The sequence below is a fragment of the Octopus bimaculoides genome, chromosome 21 (assembly GCF_001194135.2).
Source record: "Octopus bimaculoides isolate UCB-OBI-ISO-001 chromosome 21, ASM119413v2, whole genome shotgun sequence".
Classification (NCBI taxonomy): Eukaryota; Metazoa; Mollusca; class Cephalopoda; order Octopoda; family Octopodidae; genus Octopus; species Octopus bimaculoides.
The window spans coordinates 13,072,577-13,077,621 of NC_069001.1; the positions used below are offsets into that span (position 1 = coordinate 13,072,577).

General features: G+C 39.4%; 1 long non-coding RNA gene across 1 annotated transcript in view; it reads left to right on the forward strand.

Moving 5' to 3' along the window:
* LOC128250472 (uncharacterized) overlaps window positions 1-1,762 on the forward strand; it is a 2,906-nt gene extending 1,144 nt beyond the window's left edge. The window contains exon 2 of the long non-coding RNA XR_008266496.1: window positions 1,460-1,762. This is a non-coding gene — a long non-coding RNA (uncharacterized LOC128250472). The remainder of the gene's footprint in view (window positions 1-1,459) is intronic.
* The last annotated feature ends 3,283 nt before the right edge of the window (window positions 1,763-5,045 follow it).

Genomic DNA, 5,045 nt, shown 5'->3' on the forward strand with positions numbered 1-5,045 from the left:
CCCCCGAGAACTACGATAAGGGTACACGTGTCTGTGGATTGTTCAGCCACTTGCCCGTTAATTTCACAAGCAAGCTGTTCCGTTGATCGGAACAACTGGAACCCTCGACGTCGTAACCGTCGGAGTGCCAACCAATAACAGCTATCCCTAAACTCCCACAGAAGTACTCACAAAAATTAAGAAAGCTCTCTGAATTCCGTGCCCATTTTCTTCCCCTTGAGGCTGTGGTATCTCTCCTAAAATTCCTCCATATAAGGTACTCCTTTGGAACGACTTAATGGTCGCATGTAATCTGTTCTGTAGTTTTGTTATTATTTCAATTTTTTGAAGAAGGTTGAATGTGATTCGAGAGCGATTTAGCTGCCATTTCAAGCAACTTAAATGCCAGGTCCCTCATTGTTTTGTAAAGGCTGCATTGTGCGTGATTGTTGTTGTTATTGTAGTTGTCTTTATCGTCGTCGTCGTCGTCATTGTTGTTGTTTAGGTCCAAATCAGATCTGGTACAACAGAGCTTTAATCAAACATGTATCCGTCATGCTCATCTTGTCATTTTATTTAGGCACAATGTAGCTAGGACTCAGTTATGTAATGTAACATCTTTCTACGCTGTGGTTAATTCTTTTATTCCTTTTACTCGTTTCAGTCATTAGACTGCGGCCAAACTGGAGCACCGCGTTGAGGAGTTTTAGTCGCACGAATCGACCCCATTATTTTGTATTATTTTTTTGTAAGGCCTGGTACTTACTCTATTGCTCTCTTTTGCCGAACCGCTAAGCTATGGGGACATAAAAACATCAACACTGGTTGTCATGTTAAGCGGTGAAGGGGGACAAATACATACACAAAGACACAAACACGCGCACAAGCACACATACTCACACACACACACACACACACGCATCGTGTATATATATATATATATATATATATATATATATACACACACACGAATACATTTAAATAATAAGGGTGATAAATTGGATATTAATTTAATTAATACCAATTTAAATTTAAAACCAGTAAGCACGCTAATCTTAGAAGAAGAAGAAGAAGAAGAAGAGTTATAACGAACTTACCAAGTTTACTCCAAGCATTTGAAATAGTGAATCAAAAATAAGACTGACGATAAACAAGCGATGATAATTATGCCAACACATCATACAGCACATTGAATTGTTTTTCAGTATGTATGTATGTATGTACGTATGTAAGGGTTGGATATTGATACGTTACATTTTATCGCTAATTGAAGGAGTATGTATCCAGTACATGTTATAGAATATATAAAGATTGTTGTTCTCGTCTGACAATCAGTGTGGGGTGAAACTTGAGTTACGAGAATGCAATACAATTTAAAGAAACTAGATGTGTTCGTGTACACATGTGTATGTATGTGTGTGGCGGGAGGAGGAGGTGAATCGTTCAGCAAGTATTTCTCTCTTGATTAAAACATTTCCAGATGAAAAAAAGAACAGAAGAAAAAGCCGCGTGCCAACAGTGATCTGAACCCCGTGTTTGATTCTTGCTTATGTGAAGACGAACTCAACTTCTTCGATTTAACACTTTTAATAAAACATAAGTCCGAGAAAATCAGCTGGGAGTCAACTTCGACAAAAATTATATTATGTAAGTTTGGATAACAGTTGCTTCCTTTTTTTCTTTCTTTCTTCCTTTTTTTTTGTTTGTTTGATGCCGAGCGTTCAAGAGAAATCTAATGTCTCGAGTTGCCCATTCAAATAAAACAAATAAAATATGCAATCTCTTCACTTTGGTTTATTCGGAAGTTATGTATAATGCCCTCGTTACTGATTTGTCTGAAAACAAGTCCATTCTCTTCGCTACAGAGTTTTGTATGAAACTGTGAGCGATCCCTTTATAACTTTGTCTGACATTGGGAACAGTTTGTACGCTTAAAGTAGCGAGCAATATTTTCTTTATAGCTTTATCTGATGCTTCGAGCAATTTCTTAGTTATTCCTTGGTCTGATGTTGCGAGCAATTTATTCGCTATAAAGCTTTGTCTGAAATTGCGAGCAATCTCTTATCTATAGTTTAGCCTGTAACAGCAAGCAATTTCTTCTTTATAGATTTGCCTGGAATTGAGAGCAATCCCTACATTATAGCTTAACCTGAAGTTGCGGGAACTGAATCTTAAGTACAATATTTGTTTGGCGACGTTTCTTTCGTTAAGACGTAATATGTCATTCAACCAACTGGACACGATCACAATCTATTTATTTATTGTTTGAAAGCAAGAAGACAAATGCGATGACCGCTCGAACTTAAACCCCAGTGTCCAAGATAAATAAGAACATGACAGATTGTGTTTGCTTTTATGATTACTTCTTGATCGATCTACAACATTTAAAGATTGTCATCATTACTCCCCCCTCTCTCCTTCTCCATTTTTCGTTACCTTCTTCGCACTCATTCTACTTTTCTACTTTTACTTTTATCCTTCAACGGTCTTGTTTTCCACATCTACCTTCTTCTTCCTCCTCCTCCTTCCCTTCTCATCTTTCTTCGTCTGATCATCATCATCCACTTTGTTCTCCCTCTTCCTTCTCTTCTGCTTCTCCTTTTCCTCTGCCTCCACTTCTCCCTCTTCTTTTTCTATCTCTCCCTTCTTCTGTTTCCCTTTTTTCTTTCTTTTACTCCTCTTCCTCCTTCTTATTCATCGTCTTATACGCCTTCCCTAGTCTCACCCACCTTACCACTTCTACTATTGTAATTTTTTCTTCATCTTTCCTTTCCCTTCACCACCAACCACTAGTCTTCCAACAACCAAACTTCTTATCTCTCCCGCCCCACCCACTATATGCAGACACACATACACACACAGAGCAACAACATGTAATCCTCTACAACTACAACCAGGAAAACCGATCAAAACATCGCAAGGTAAATAACCCTGTTTATCCAACTTGCTTCAATTAATTACATTCTGTCTTAGAGAACAACCAAATTTAGACACTAACTGTCACAGCGTTGATTTGTTACGTCAAACACTTTGTTTATTTTGGCTATTTTCAGATGAACACCCTGGTTTATTTAATGGTCACGTTTGACTGACTGATGAATACGTTGGTCTTTCTGGTGTTGGCGGTGGTGGTGGTGTTGGTGTTGTTAGTGCTAGTGATGGTGTTGTGATTGATGGTGGTGGTAGTGGTGATGGTGGTTTTAGGTGACAGAGCTGTTGCACCATTACCATTCTTGATATTTTGATCTTGGTTTTTTCTTGGTTAGGTTTGACTGACCGATGGACACGTTGGTCTTGCTGGTATTATTTTAGTTGTTCTTGCAGTTGTTGTTCGGCGGCGGCGGCGGCGGCGGCGGCTGAGAAGATAGGGGCGGCGGCGGCGGTGGTTGTGATGCTGGTGGTATGGCTGCTGGCGTTGTAATTATGATTATCGCTAATTTTGTTAGTTGGTATTCCCTATGTTGTTGGTGGCGGTGGCAAATTTTGTATTTTCATTTTGACGTTATAATTGTAGTTGTTATTGTAGTAGTAGTAGTAGTAGTAGTAGCAGCAGCAGCAGCAGCAGTGGAATGATATATGTATAAATACACGTATATATAATATAGCGGTTCGGCATAAGAGACCGATAGAATTAGTACCAGGCTTAAAAAAATAAGTACTGGGGTCGATTCATTCGACAAGAATTCTTCAAGGCGGTGCCCCAGCATGGCCGCAGTCTAATGACTGAAACAAATAAAAGATAATATTTTCACGCGTTCCTTTCTTCATTCTACCGCCCGAAGAAATGAATGCATGAATATGATCCACCCGATGTCCATGGATACTATGGACTACACTGTAATCATCCCCTGGAATACGGATTATCATGGTAATAAACATGTGATTTCAGGAAACGCGCGTAGCGATGCGTTAACATTTTAATAAATTAAGGCGGCGAGCTGGCAGAAACATTAGCACGCCGGGCGAAATGCTTGGCGGTATTTCGTCTGCCGTTACGTTCTGAGTTCAAATTCCGCCGAGGTCGACTTTTCCTTTCATCCTTTCGGGGTTGATAAATTAAGTACCAGTTACGCACTGGGGTCGATGTAATCGACTTAATCCCCTTGTCTGTCCTTGTTTGTCCCCTCTATGTTTAACCCCTTGTGGGCAATAAAGAAATAAGAAACGTTAGCACGCCGGGCGAAAAGCTTAGCGGTACTTCGTCTGTCTTTATGTTCTGAGTTCAAATTTCACCGACGTCGACTTTGCCTTTCGGGGCCGATAAATTAAGTACCAGTTGCGTACTGGGGTCGATCTAATCGACTGGCCCCCTCCCCCATAATTTCGGGCCTTCTGCCCAGAACTGAAAAGAATATATATGTATTTTTACATATATATATATATATTACGGAGATGTACTTGCATAGTAAGTGACCTGATCTCCTGATCTGAGGTCGTGTGTTGAAACTAAAACAATTCCAGCGTGGAAGGTGTTTTTAGCCATTTAAAAACACACAAAAACCGTTAGATTCACTTCAACATTTAAATTTAATTTGCCAAAATATTTTCGTCGCTTTGAGATTCGATGTAATCATTACTATTATTATTAGTGTTCAGGTCACTGCTTGGAATCGAACTCGGAATCTTGGGGTTAGTAGCCCGCGATCTTAACCACTACGCCATATGCCCGTGGGCATATGGCGTAGTAGTTAAGTATAATGACTGAAAATAAAAACAAAAGCAAAAATATAAAAAAGAAGACTCTTCTAGTTCAGCTGCATAAGCCTGTATAAGGGACAGGTATATGGAGGCTGGAAACCCAAGGCCTACTCAGAGAGGACGCACACACATCCTAGCTACGCCACTGCCAAAGAAACGATAGAAAACCTGGTAACAGACACAGCCAATAACAGCAGTTCGCAAGAATAGTTCCCCCTAACATTAATCATAGCAATAGCAATTAACACTGATCCAGCTTAGAGTGCCTCTTAGTAATAATAGCTAGCTTCTAATTGTGACATTCATATCCATGTAAGAGACAGCAGATAACATATATATATATATATATATATATATATATATATATA